Below are 14,600 nucleotides of genomic sequence, written 5' to 3'. Positions count from 1 at the left end.
CCTATGACTTCACGCTAATCTATTTATTAAGCAGTAGCAATAGATGTAACTTAGATTACTTCTGACCAAACATTAAATTCACCATTGAACAATTGGGACCACTCACCTCACAAACTCCATTTTTTGGCCACTGATTCGGTCTCCCTTCTGATCTGCTGCCTCAGGATTTCACGAGAGTTTTTCCTCATCTCTGTACAATAATTGACTCTGAGTTGAGCTTCAATCTCTCATCTATCTCCCATCTCAAAGATCAAGGAAAGATTGCTGGAAAGATTAAGCAAATGATATGAGCGAAATGTTTGATTGTTGATTAAAGGACATCAAACAGAGAGGGTAGGAACACGTTTCTTTATAGTGGAGAAGAGTTGGAAATGCTGCTAGTGCTGAGATTAGTTTGATCTCAAGAGGGTTGATTTGGGCTTGGGTACAGAAAGCACCATGGAGGTTTTGTGACACGGTGGGTAGTGTGTATGCCTCAGAGCCATGAGCCAAGTCCCATCCCCAGACTTTATAGGCCGAGGAAAGTGTATTCCTAATGCAGCCCAAACAGGGAACCTGCAAATCCCTCCCAATACATGCCAATGGCAGGTGGTGAGAGTGGGAGAGATTCCTGGCCGACCATCACTATCCACAGCATGTGCCAGAAAATGTTCAAATCTTTACAGAATCTGGGCGGGATTTACCGGCTGTTCATGCCGGTGGGATATTCTGGTTCCACCCCGGCGCACAGGTTTCCTGGCGACGAGGGGTGCAGTCAACGAGAAATCCCATTGACAATGGCGGGCCCAGCAAATCCCGCTGGCAGGCCACCTCCTCCACTGAAAACACGGGATGGGGTTGGTCGGAAAATCCCGCCTACTGTCCCTCAATGAATCAAAATATGTTAAATTCTGAATTAAAATACTTCACTGAGTCTCCGAGCGAACTGCAAAACATCATCACCACAGAGAACGTAATCTTGAACCTTGCCGATGATGCAGAAGTAGAAAGATTGGCAAACACTGAGGAGATTTACCAGAATGATGCTTCTTTCTGCCAAAGCAAAAGGAGGTTTTCCAAAGTATGAATAGTTTTGATAGAGTGCAGGGAAATAATAGGCAACTATGTCATCAGGTTGGGGAATCGGTGATGAAAATTCATCAATTGAAAATTGCAGCTATGGAGAGATTGGAGAAATGTCTTCGCTTGGAGTCATCGAGGATGATCCTCGAGAATGGTCCAGCCAAAGACCATTGTGCCTTTGAAGAGAAAAACAAATGAGTTTGGGAGGTGAGCTGGGATTAGTTTTGGATTATTCTAGAAAAGAGCTAGGATAGACATCAAGGGCCGAACTTTCAATCAGGACAATTTGTCCTTTTGTATAAAGATGTACCCAATCATAATAAAGGAATTATAGAGATAAAAGAGAGAGTATAATATTTAATCTTGGCTTTCATGTTTCATTTATAAACCACTTAAATTAATCTCTTCTCGTTCATGATGCCATTTGAAGGCAGACAGCAAATTACCCGCGGTAGATTTTCACCTTCGCCATCTGGCTCGATAAGCTAGTGCAGCCCATCTTTATCCAATCCGTCTGATTTTCATCCCACAAAGATGTGGCAGCAAAAATCATTCACTCGCAACCCTGTTATTCTGTAAATAAATCAATGCTCCTCAGAATTGCTGGAGTTTAACCCATCACGCAAGGTTGTAGATAGAGGTATGAAAATGTAAAATAAAGAATCTGCTTTGTGGCCTGAAATAAACTACATTGGATTTTTAAAAAATCTGCTGATTCTGATTTTATTTTTGTGCTTAAGATGGCAAAAAAACCCCCAGAAAATGTTCAAATCCTTAGAGAATGTCTCTCAACCGATTGATTTTAAAAAATTCTGAATGAAAATACTTCTCTGAAAATTTAAGTGGATGTTGTTGGTTAAATTGCATTCAGCTTCTGGAGTCGATTACGGTGTTTATGAATAATTTATTTCATAATAACGTCAAGATAATGAAACCTCCTTTCATAGCACAGACCTGGCTTGATCATACATCATAGCTATATGAAATATGCATTCGGCTCCACCAGAAAAAGATGCAAAATTAGATTGGTGTATCACATGTGGAATGAACAGAATTCATCATGAATTGGGCTGACTGGGCGTGCTATTTCACAAATGAACTAAAGTTTTAATAACCTCACCACCTGACTGCTTTCCCGTACCGGCATCCCCGAACAGGCGCCGGAATGTGGCGACTAGGGGCTTTTCACAGTAACTTCATTGAAGCCTACTTGTGACAATAAACGATTATTATTTGATTTCATGGTTTGTAAGCATATTCCAACCCCCATGAAGAGTTTTCTGTTTATCCGCACAGTTCAGATGCTGTGACCAAACATGACAGGGCTTTTACCCAGGAAACGACTGGTATTAATTCTACTGAGTGGAATTTAATTTTACCGCCACAAAAAATTATTAAACGCTTTATAGCTCATCTCATTGTCATTTCGGGAATATTGCCCGCTCCCTCATTTGCGCTATATGTAATGCAGATCAAATCCGCATAGCTTGCCAATTGAATCATTCAGCCCCTGTTTTACAGGCATGAAATGGATGCCGATTTTTTTTGCAAAGTCACCTGACTCTGGAGCCATTTAAAGATGGCAGCAGGGAGCTGATTCCTGGATTCCCACCCCCATTCCTGGCAACCTCAGTTTTCACCGGGGAGGGATAAGGATTTGGATTTGTTCATTGTCACGTGTACCTAGGTACAGTGAAAAGTATTTTTCTGCGAGCAGCTCAAATAGATCATTTAGTACATGAAAAGAGTACGATTATAAGAGATGTAAAAAGAGGATCTGTTTGGGAGTGCTCGCAGAGAGTCGCCGCGCTCCGGCGCCCTCTTGTATTTGGGATGAGGCTTTTAATTCCAGATTCTTTTTGAATTCAAATTTCACCATTGATGTACCATCAATTGAACGCGAGACGAGTTGCTGGACAAAGGTATGGCTTTAATCTGCTAGATGTTAGCCCTGCGGTCGTTTACAGTAGAAGGACGACCGCCGGGAGTACTGGGTCTGCCCGCTTGGTTCAGGGTGGCCGCCAGAGCTACTTCTGATGCGTCGCTCTCGACCTGGAAGGGGAGGGACTTGTCGATGGCGCGCATCGTGGCCTTTGCGATGTCCCCTTTGATGCGGCTAAAGGCCTTGCAGGCCTCTGACGACGGCGGGAAGGTCGTGGACTGAATGAGGGGACGGGCCTTGTCGGCATAATTGGGAACCCATTGGGTGTTGTAAGCGAAGAAACCCAGGCAGCGTTTAAGGGATTTGAGGGTATTGGGGAGAGAGTTCCATCAGGGGGCGCATGCGTTCGGGGTCGGGGCCTATCACTCCTTTACGCACTACGTAGACGAGCATGGCTAGACGGTCGGTGCTAAACACGCACTTATCCTTATTGTATGTGAGGTTAAGGAGTTTTGCGGTTTGGAGGAATTTTCGGAGGTTGGTGTCATGGTCCTGCTGGTCGTGGCCGCAGATGGTGACATTATCGAGGTACGGGAAGGTAGCCCGTAATCCGTACTTGTCGACCATTCGGGCCATCTCCCGTTGGAAGACCGAGACCCCATTTGTGACACCGAATGGAACCCTGAGGAAGTGGTAGAGGCACCCATCTGCCTCGAACGCGGTGTACTTGCGGTCACTCGCGCGGATGGGGAGCTGGTGATAAGCGGACTTGAGGTGCACTGTGGAGAAGACTTTGTATTTCGCAATCTCGTTTACCATGGCGGAAATACGGAGGAGAGGATACGCGGCCAGTTGCGTAAACCGGTTGATGGTCTGGCTGTAATCGATGACCATCTGGTTTTTCTCCCCAGTCCGGACCACCAGCACTTGGGCTCGCCAGGGACTGTTGCTGGCCTCGATGACCCCTTCCTTCAGCAACCTCTGGACCTCGGACCTGATGAAGGTCAGGTCCTGGGCGCTGTACCATCTGCTCCAGGTCGCGACGGGTTTGCAATCGGGGGTGAGATTAGCAAACAAGGAGGGGGGGTCCACTTTGATGGACGCGAGGCTGCAGACAGTGAGGGGGGGTATAGGGCCGCCGAATTGGAAGGTCAAGCTCTGCAGGTTGCACTGGAAGTCCAGTCCTAGGAGTGCCGGTGCGCAAAAGTCGGGGAGGATAAGGAGTTTATCATTTTAAAAAACCTTCCCCTGGACCGTGAGGTCCGCGATGCAGCAGCCGGTGATGCGGACGGAGTGCGAACCTGAGGCTAACCCGATTTTGTGTTTTACATGGTGGACAGGGAGCGCGCAGCGTCTTACCGTGTCAGGTTGTACGAAGCTTTCCGTGCTCCCGGAGTCCAGCAGGCAGCCCGTCTCGTGCCCGTTGAGGTGGATTTGCGTCGTCGCCTTGGCGAGCGTGCGTGGATGTGACTGGTCGAGCTGAATGGAGGCGAGCCGTGAAGAAGATACATCCTCGTCGACGTCGTTGGCCGAGTGGGTGTTGGCAGGACCTTGTGTGGCAGTCCAGGATGGCGGTGCCCAGGATCCGCACGTGGAGTCGGGGCCCCAAGATGGCGGCGCCCAGGACCCGCACGTGGAGTCGGGGCCCCAAGATGGCGGCGCCCAGGACCCGCACATGGCGTCCGGGGCCCAAGATGGCAGCGCCCAGGACCCGCACGTGGAGTCGGGGCCCCAAGATGGCGCCGCCCAGGACCCACACGTGGAGTCGGGGCCCCAAGATGGCAGCGCCCAGGACCCGCACGTGGAGTCGGGGCCCCAAGATGGCGCCGCCTAGGACCCGCACGTGGGGTCGGGGCCCCAAGATGGCGCCGCCCAGGACCCGCACGTGGCGTCCGGGGCCCAAGATGGCGCCGCCCGCAGGACCCTCGTGGTTGCTGGGGGCGGGGTTAGCGGTGCCGGCGGGCCGATCGGAGCGGCTGAGAGCGGGGGCAGAGAGGCACGCAGGCCGGACGCAGGGGCCCGGGGGCGGGGGCGGGGGAGGGGGAGATTGGTGCGGTGCGCTGGAAGGGCCCAGAAGGGCCCGGAGGAGGAGATCCCCTGTCGCTGTGCGGCACAGCAGCGACCGATTTGACCTGGCAGACCGAAGAAAAATAGCCCTTCTTCCCGCAGCTCTTACAAAGGGCGAAGCGGGCGAGGGTGTTTGGCGAACCCACAGAAATAGCAGCGGGGCCCCGCAGACTTGTTGGGGCGTCTCGCGGCGCAGGCCTGAGGGGGGTCGGGAGAGGCGGATGGCGGTGGGGAAGCGTGCCAGGAGGCCCAGGGCACTGCAGCGCGTCTGGGGCCATAGGCGCGGGCATTTAAGTCGGCGACCTCCAGTAAGGTGGAGAGAGTCCGTGCCTCAGTTAGGCTGAGGTCGTCTTTTTCCAGCATCCGCTGGCGGATAGCGGGGGACTGCATCCCAGCCACGTAAGCGTCTCTGATTAAAAGTTCCATATGCTCAGTGGCTGAAACTTGGAGGCAGGCGCAATTCCTCCCCAGGACAGCGAGGGCCCGGTAAAAATCGTCTAAGGACTCACCGGGGAACTGTTGTCTGGTAGCCAGCAGATGTCGGGCACACACTTGGTTTACCGGCTTAAGAAACTGTCCTTTTAGCGTATCCATGGCCGCATCGTATTCCTTTTCTTCCCCTACCATCGCGTAGGCCGCCATGCCCACGCTGGAATGGAGAATATGAAGTTTCTGTGCCATGGTGGGGGGGCTGCTTGCGGTCGCCAGGTAGCTATCGAAACACGCCAGCCAATGCTTGAAGATTTCTGATGCGTTCGGAATTTGCGGGCTGATGCGGAGGCATTCGGGCTTGATTCCAAGCTCCATCTTCAAATTTCTAGCAGATTAAATTGATGTACCATCAATTGAACGCGAGACAAGTTGCTGGACAAAAGTATGGCTTTAATCTGCTAGATGTTAGCCCTGCGGTCGTTTACAGTAGAAGGACGACCGCCGGGAGTACTGGGTATTTATACCCCGCCCTGGAGGCAGGGTTAACTCAGCCTCTCGACCAATCGGGGAGCCGTCACATGACTGGTCTCAACCAACCGGTCGAGAGGCACATGACCGACCAGGGCCAATGCTAAGCCGGTGTTCTGCACCAATGGCAGGCAGCTATGCTAATCATACCACCACAACCATTTGCCGTGGTGGGATTCGAACCCGGGTCCCCAGAGCACTACACTGGCAACTGGGTCTCTGCATTACTAGCCCAGTGACAATACCACTCCGCAACAGCATTTCCTGCTTTTATTTCAGATTTCCGGCGTCCGCAATATTTTGATTTTGCTTTTACCTCAGCTGCTGTTGTCTTCAGGTATGATAGCAGCAACTGAAGTAAGCTGCATCCAGGTGGCATTGATGGTATGGGACAATATAGTTATTCATTCTGAAGGTGAAGTAGCCCAAAACCAATCAAAGCTCAGTCTATTTGTTATGCTAAAAAAAGATATCCAGATGATTAACTTTGCTAATTAGACCTATGACTGATCTGCAAATGTAATAATGATGATAATAATAATCGCTTATTGTCACGAGTAGGCTTCAATGAAGTTACTGTGAAAACCCCTAGTCGCCACATTCCGGCGCCTGTTCAGGGAGGTCGTTACGGTAATTGAACCCACGCTGCTGGTCTTGTTCTGCATTACAAGCCAGCTGTTTAGCCCACTGTGCTACACCAGCCCCTAATGTAAATTGGCTGATGAGAAAATAGACTCTGGATTGGGGTGTACGTTCATTATGCCCCGCAGAAAACCAGGTTGTTAACGTTTGCTAACAAATTGTAATTTAGATATTAGTACTTCGGCAGATGTTAATTAATCTCACAGCGGCTGGTTTAGCACACTGGGCTAAATCGCTGGCTTTTAAAGCAGACCAAGCAGGCCAGCAGCACGATTCAATTCACGTAGCAGCCTCCCCAAACAGGCACCGGAATGTGGTGACAAGGGGCTTTTCGCAGTAACTTCATTGAAGCCTACTCGTGACAATAAGCGATTTTCATTTCATTTCATTTTCCAACCAACGTCGCAAATTTTTGTCATGTAATCAAATCACAATGGGCTTCTCTAATTATTCTTTCATGAGATGTGGGTGTCACTGGCTGGGGCAGCATTTATTGCCCATCCCTAATTGCCCTTGAACTGAGTGGATTGCTAAGCCATTTCAAAGGGCATTTAAAAGTCAATAACATCACTGTGGATCGGGAGTCACATGTAGTCCAGATCCGGAAAGTATCGCAGGGCCGTAATTCTCTATTCCCGACAGCAGCTTCCCCCCCCCCCCACCCACAGGTTTTCCGGCGGCTTGGGGTGGTTCCAAAGGGAAATCCCAATGGGCAAGCAGTGGGAGCAGTGGTTACAATCAGGAGAGAATTCCAACGCCAGTGAACGGCGCACTGCTGAAAAACCAGCGGCTGGGGTATTGGAAAGCAGCTGGGGTGCCTGCATAATCCTTCCATAAAGGGAAATGAGTAAACCAGATACATTTTTACAACAGTGGTTTCATGGACATGATTACACTTTTAATTCCAGATTTTTATTGAATTGAAATTTCACCGTCTGCCGTGATGGGATTCGAATGTAAGGTAAGGTTTTTTTTGAGTCATCGGTTAGCTGAGGTCTGTATAAAAGACAGACAGAGAGCGCACACAGTAAGCGAGCACTTTTCCAGGAGACACATCCGGAGTGAGACTCATACAGAGTGAGAGATTTAAACTTGGTAATTTGGTGCAGTGAGGTGAATCAGCAAAGGTAAGTGGAAAATCTAATTCTGCTGTTTTTCAGTTAAAAGTGCAGTGTGGAGCTTAGTGTCTGATTGGTTGAAGCTGCCCCCACCCTAATTGCTGAGAGGCAGTTATCTGTCAATCACCTGAGGCCTGTTGAGGCCTGTTTAGGGGCACATTGTATTATTCTCTTTGAAGGTAAGGTTTTTTTTGAGTCATCGGTTAGCTGAGGTCTGTATAAAAGACAGACAGAGAGCGCACACAGTAAGCGAGCACTTTTCCAGGAGACACATCCGGAGTGAGACTCATACAGAGTGAGAGATTTAAACTTGGTAATTTGGTGCAGTGAGGTGAATCAGCAAAGGTAAGTGGAAAATCTAATTCTGCTGTTTTTCAGTTAAAAGTGCAGTGTGGAGCTTAGTGTCTGATTGGTTGAAGCTGCCCCCACCCTAATTGCTGAGAGGCAGTTATCTGTCAATCACCTGAGGCCTGTTGAGGCCTGTTTAGGGGCACATTGTATTATTCTCTTTGAAGGTAAGGTTTTTTTTGAGTCATCGGTTAGCTGAGGTCTGTATAAAAGACAGACAGAGAGCGCACACAGTAAGCGAGCACTTTTCCAGGAGACACATCCGGAGTGAGACTCATACAGAGTGAGAGATTTAAACTTGGTAATTTGGTGCAGTGAGGTAATTCGGTGCAGAGTGTGAGGAGGTGCTCTTTAAACCTGGTAAGTGACTGGTAAGTAGTCTCTCTTTTTCTTTTCATTGTCTAATTTATTTATTTTTATTTTGAAATTCTAGTTGTTTAAGTTTACCAAGGGTTTAAGACATGGCAGGAGATCCCAGACCCGTGTCATGCTCCTCGTGTGCGATGTGGGAGCTCAGGGACACGTCCACTGTCCCTGGCTCCTTCACGTGCAAGAAGTGTGTTCAGTTGCAGCTCTTGTTAGACCGCTTGACGGCTCTGGAGCTGCGGATGGACTCACTTTGGAGCATCCGCGATGCTGAGGAGGTCGTGGATAGCACGTTTAGCGAGTTGGTCACACCGCAGGTGAAGGTTACTGAGGGAGATAGAAAATGGGTGACCAAAAGAAAGAGCAAGAGTAGGAAGGCAGTGCAGGTGTCCCCTGCGGTCATCTCCCTGCAAAACAGATATACCGCTTTGGATACTGTTGAGGGAGATGGCTTACCAGGGGAAGGCAGCAGCAGCCAGGTTCATGGCACCGTGGCTGGCTCTGCTGCACAGCAGGGCAGGAAGAAAAATGGCAGGGCTATAGTGATAGGGGACTCGATCGTAAGGGGAATAGACAGGCGGTTCTGTGGACGCAATCGAGACTCCAGGATGGTATGTTGCCTCCCTGGTGCAAGGGTCAAGGATGTCTCGGAGCGGCTGCAGGACATTCTGGGGAGGGAGGGTGAACAGCCAGCTGTCGTGGTGCACATAGGCACCAACGATATAGATAAAAAACGGGATGAGGTCCTACAAGCGGAATTCAGGGAGTTAGGAGTTAAACTCAAAAGTAGGACCTCAAAGGTAGTAATCTCAGGATTGCTACCAGTGCCACGAGCTAGTCAGAGTAGGAATTTCAGGATAGATAGGATGAATGCGTGGCTTGAGAGATGGTGCAAGAGGGAGGGATTCAAATTCCTGGGGCATTGGGACCGGTTCTGGGGGAGGTGGGACCAGTACAAACCGGACGGTCTGCACTTGGGCAGGACTGGAACCGATGTCCTAGGGGGGGTGTTTTCTAGAGCTGTTGGGGAGGGTTTAAACTAATGTGGCAGGGGGATGGGAACCAATGCTGGAAGTTGGAAGGTAGTAAAACAGGGACAGAAACAAAAGGAAGTAAGGGGAAAAGTGCAAGGCAGAGAAGACATAGTCAGAAATCCATAAGGGCGACAGTACAAGGTACAGTGACTGAGGGGAGCACAGTGAATAGGCCCAGTAATAACAAAAGGAATAAAACTGGAGATGTTAAGATTCAAAACAGAGGTAAAAAAACCAACATAAGTGTACTTTACCTGAATGCTCGTAGTATTCGGAATAAAGTAAATGAGTTGGTGGCACAAATCATCGTAAATGACTATGATTTAGTGGCCATTACTGAAACATGGTTAAAGGATGGTCACGACTGGGAGTTAAATATCCGAGGGTATCAAACTATTCGGAAGGACAGAGTGGATGGTAAGGGAGGTGGTGTTGCTCTGTTATTTAAGGATGACATCCGGGCAATAGTAAGGGATGACATCGGTGCTATGGAGGATAAGGTTGAATCCATTTGGGTGGAAATCAGGAATAGTAAGGCGAAAAAGTCACTGATAGGAGTAGTCTATCGGCCACCAAATAGTAACGAGATGGTGGGGCAGGCAATAAACAAAGAAATAACTGATGCATGTAGAAATGGTACAGCAGTTATCATGGGGGATTTTAATCTACATGTCGATTGGTTTAACCAGGTCGGTCAAGGCAACCGTGAGGAGGAGTTTATAGAATGTATCCGCGATAGTTTCCTAGAACAGTATGTAATGGAACCTACGAGGGAACAAGCGGTCCTAGATCTTGTCCTGTGTAATGAGACAGGATTGATTCATGATCTCATAGTTAGGGATCCTCTCGGAAGGAGCGATCACAATATGGTGGAATTTAAAATACAGATGGAGGGTGAGAAAGTAAAATCAAATACTAGTGTTTTGTGTTTAAACAAAGGAGATTACAAGGGGATGAGAGAAGAACTAGCTAAGGTAGACTGGGAGCTAAGACTTTATGGTGGAACAGTTGAGGAACAGTGGAGAACCTTCCAAGCGATTTTTCACAGTGCTCAGCAAAGGTTTATACCAATAAAAAGGAAGGCCGGTAGAAAGAGGGAAAATCGACCGTGGATATCTAAGGAAATAAGGGAGAGTATCAAATTGAAGGAAAAAGCATATAAAGTGGCAAAGAGTGCTGGGAGATTAGAGGACTGGGAAATCTTTAGGGGGCAACAGAAAGCTACTAAAAAAGCTATAAAGAAGAGTAAGATAGAGTATGAGAGTAAACTTGCTCAGAATATAAAAACAGACAGTAAAAGTTTTTACAAATATATAAGACAAAAAAGAGTGGCTAAGGTAAATATTGGTCCTTTAGAGGATGAGAAGGGAGTTTTAATAATGGGAAATGAGGAAATGGCTGAGGAACTGAACAGGTTTTTTGGGTCGGTCTTCACAGTGGAAGACACAAATAACATGCCAGCGACTGATAGAAATGAGGCTATGACAGGTGAGGACCTTGAGAGGATTGTTATCACTAAGGAGGGAGTGATGGGCAAGCTAATGGGGCTAAAGGTAGACAAGTCTCCTGGCCCTGATGGAATGCATCCTAGAGTGCTAAAAGAGATGGCTAGGGAAATTGCAGATGCACTAGTGATAATTTACCGAAATTCACTAGACTCTGGGGTGGTCCCGGTGGATTGGAAATTAGCAAACGTGACGCCACTGTTTAAAAAAGGAGGTAGGCAGAAAGCAGGAAATTATAGGCCAGTGAGTTTAACTTCGGTAATAGGGAAGATGCTGGAATCTATCATCAAGGAAGAAATTGCGAGGCATCTGGATAGAAATTGTCCCATTGGGCAGACGCAGCATGGGTTCGTTAAAGGCAGGTCATGCCTAACTAATTTAGTGGAATTTTTTGAGGACATTACCAGTGCAGTAGATAACGGGGAGCCGATGGATGTGGTATATCTGGATTTCCAGAAAGCCTTTGACAAGGTGCCACACAAAAGGTTGCTGCATAAGATGAAGATGCATGGCATTAAGGGTAAAGTAGTAGCATGGATAGAGGATTGGTTAATTAATAGAAAGCAAAGAGTTGGGATAAATGGGTGTTTCTCTGGTTGGCAATCAGTAGCTAGTGGTGTCCCTCAGGGATCCGTGTTGGGCCCACAATTGTTCACAATTTACATTGATGATTTGGAGTTGGGCACCAAGGGCAATGTGTCCAAGTTTGCAGATGACACTAAGATGAGTGGTAAAGCGAAAAGTGCAGAGGATACTGGAAGTCTGCAGAGGGATTTGGATAGGTTAAGTGAATGGGCTCGGGTCTGGCAGATGGAATACAATGTTGACAAATGTGAGGTTATCCATTTTGGTAGGAATAACAGCAAACGGGATTATTATTTAAACGATAAAATATTAAAGCATGCCGCTGTTCAGAGAGACTTGGGTGTGCTAGTGCATGAGTCACAGAAGGTTGGTTTACAAGTGCAACAGGTGATTAAGAAGGCAAATGGAATTTTGTCCTTCATTGCTAGAGGGATGGAGTTTAAGACTAGGGAGGTTATGTTGCAATTGTATAAGGTGTTAGTGCGGCCACACCTGGAGTATTGTGTTCAGTTTTGGTCTCCTTACTTGAGAAAGGACGTACTGGCACTGGAGGGTGTGCAGAGGAGATTCACTAGGTTAATCCCAGAGCTGAAGGGGTTGGATTATGAGGAGAGGTTGAGTAGTCTGGGACTGTACTCGTTGGAATTTAGAAGGATGAGGGGGGATCTTATAGAAACATTTAAAATTATGAAGGGAATAGATAGGATAGATGCGGGCAGGTTGTTTCCACTGGCGGGTGACAGCAGAACTAGGGGGCATAGCCTCAAAATAAGGGGAAGTAGATTTAGGACTGAGTTTAGGAGGAACTTCTTCACCCAAAGGGTTGTGAATCTATGGAATTCCTTGCCCAGTGAAGCAGTTGAGGCTCCTTCATTACATGTTTTTAAGGTAAAGATAGATAGTTTTTTGAAGAATAAAGGGATTAAGGGTTATGGTGTTCGGGCCGGAAAGTGGAGCTGAGTCCACAAAAGATCAGCCATGATCTAATTGAATGGCGGAGCAGGCTCGAGGGGCCAGATGGCCTACTCCTGCTCCTAGTTCTTATGTTCTTATGTTCTTATGAATCCCAGAGCATTACCCTAGATCTCTGAATTAGTGGTCGAATCACAATATCACTATGCCACCGCCGCCCCTAATGTTTGCTGCATTTATTTTTATATCTGCTGATGCACCGTCAATTACCACAAGACTAGAATGGTGGAACAATCGAGGCTTTATTGAACAAGATGTTGTGCCTCCTGTAGCTGGAACCAGAATGGCTGCAGCACCGGAGAGCACACACTTTTATACGCTGCCTGCTGGGCGGAGCCAGCAGGCAGGGATTTACCATTGTACCTTTAATATATGGGCAGTGCCGTACAGCGCCGGCCCTAGGGTTGCTGGCGCCCCGGGCAAGTTGAACTTCGGCGCCCTGGGGGGGGCGGGGCCGAGGGCGGCCGGGGGGGGGGGGGGGGGCCGTGAGCGGGGGGGGCGGGGCTGAGGGCGGGGGTGCGTGGCCGAGGGGGGGGTGGGCCGAGGGGGGGGCGGGCCGAGGGAGGGGCGGGGGGGCGGACCGAGGGAGGGGCGGGGGGGGGGCGGACCGAGGGAGGGGCGGGGGGGGCGGACCGAGGGAGGGGCGGGGGGGCGGACCGAGGGAGGGGCGGGGGGGGGGTGGACCGAGGGAGGGGCGGGGGGGGGGTGGACCGAGGGAGGGGCGGGGGGAGCGGACCGAGGGAGGGGCGGGGGGGGCGGACCGAGGGGGGAGCGGACCGAGGGGGCGGAGGACCGAGGGGGGGGCCGCCCTGGGGGAGGGCGGCCACCGCGCATGCGCTGGTTGGCACCGGCCCAACTGCGCATGCGCGGGACCCGAGTCTCTGGCGCCCCCTAGCACATGGCGCCCCGGGCGACTGCCCGAGTTGCCGGTGCCTTGAGCCGGCCCTGGTGCCGTAATACATATAATATGCCACGAGTGGTGACTACCACATCTGCCATTTTCATTCTTTTTAAAGCCTTGTTTAAGGGCAGATTGTGAGTGCCAAAATCATTCTGCTGGCGCTTAATTCCTTCATCCTAAAAGAAGACAGACCCTGAGATGCCTTAACAGAGTGGATGTGGAGAGGGTGTTTCCTCCCGTGGGAAAACCTAGAACTATAATAATAATCTTTACTATTGTCACATTAACACTGCAATGAAGTTACTGTGAAAAGCCCCTAGTCGCCACATTCTGGCGTCTGTTCGGGTACACTGAGGGAGATTTTAGAATGTCCAAATTACCTAACAGTACGTCTTTCGAGACATGTGAGAGGAAACCGGAGCACCCGGAGGAAACCCACGCAGACACGGGGAGAACGTGCAGACTCCGTACAGACAGTGACCCAAGCTGGGAATCGAACCTGGGACCCTGGCGCTGTGAAACCATAGTGCTGACTACTGTGCTGCCATTGGGGCTATCGTTTAAAAATAAGGGGTCACCCATTTAAGACAAAGGCGAGGAGAATGTTTTTCGCTGAGTGATTAGTCTTTGGAACTCTCTTCCTCAAAAGTCAGTGGAAGAAGAGTCTGTGAATATTTTTAAGGCAGAGGTGGATAGATTCTTTATAAATAAGGGTGAAAGGTTACTGGGGGTACGCAGGAACTTGGGGTTGAGGTTACAATCAGGTCAGCCATGATCTTATTAAATGGCAGAGCATGCTCGACGGGCTGAGTGACCTACTCTTGTTCCCTCATCAGGGATGATTGCACAAGAAATCATCTAACAATGAAATAAATCCTGAACATACTTTTCCAAGATGTGGAGATGCCGGCGTTGGACTGGGGTGAGCACAGTAAGAAGTCTTACAACACCAGGTTAAAGTCCAACAGGTTTGTTTCAAACACGAGCTTTCGGAGCACGGCTCCTTCTTCAGGTGAATGGAAAGGCTTGTCCCAGAAATGTTTATATAGACACAGTCAGAGATGCCCCGGAATGCGAGCACCTGCAGGCAATCAAATCATCAAAGATGCAGAGAGAGAGGTAACTCCAGGTTAAAGAGGTGTGAATTGTCCCAAGCCA

The 14,600-nt window shown here is 49.1% G+C and overlaps 1 protein-coding gene across 1 annotated transcript in view; it reads left to right on the top strand.

Moving 5' to 3' along the window:
- Positions 1 to 14,600, top strand: part of LOC119977805 (von Willebrand factor A domain-containing protein 3B-like) — a 240,759-nt gene that overhangs the window by 189,204 nt on the left and 36,955 nt on the right.

Source organism: Scyliorhinus canicula, chromosome 14, assembly GCF_902713615.1.
Source record: "Scyliorhinus canicula chromosome 14, sScyCan1.1, whole genome shotgun sequence".
Classification (NCBI taxonomy): Eukaryota; Metazoa; Chordata; class Chondrichthyes; order Carcharhiniformes; family Scyliorhinidae; genus Scyliorhinus; species Scyliorhinus canicula.
Note: the sequence above shows the minus strand (reverse complement) of the source record. Positions and strands in the feature narration are given on the sequence as shown.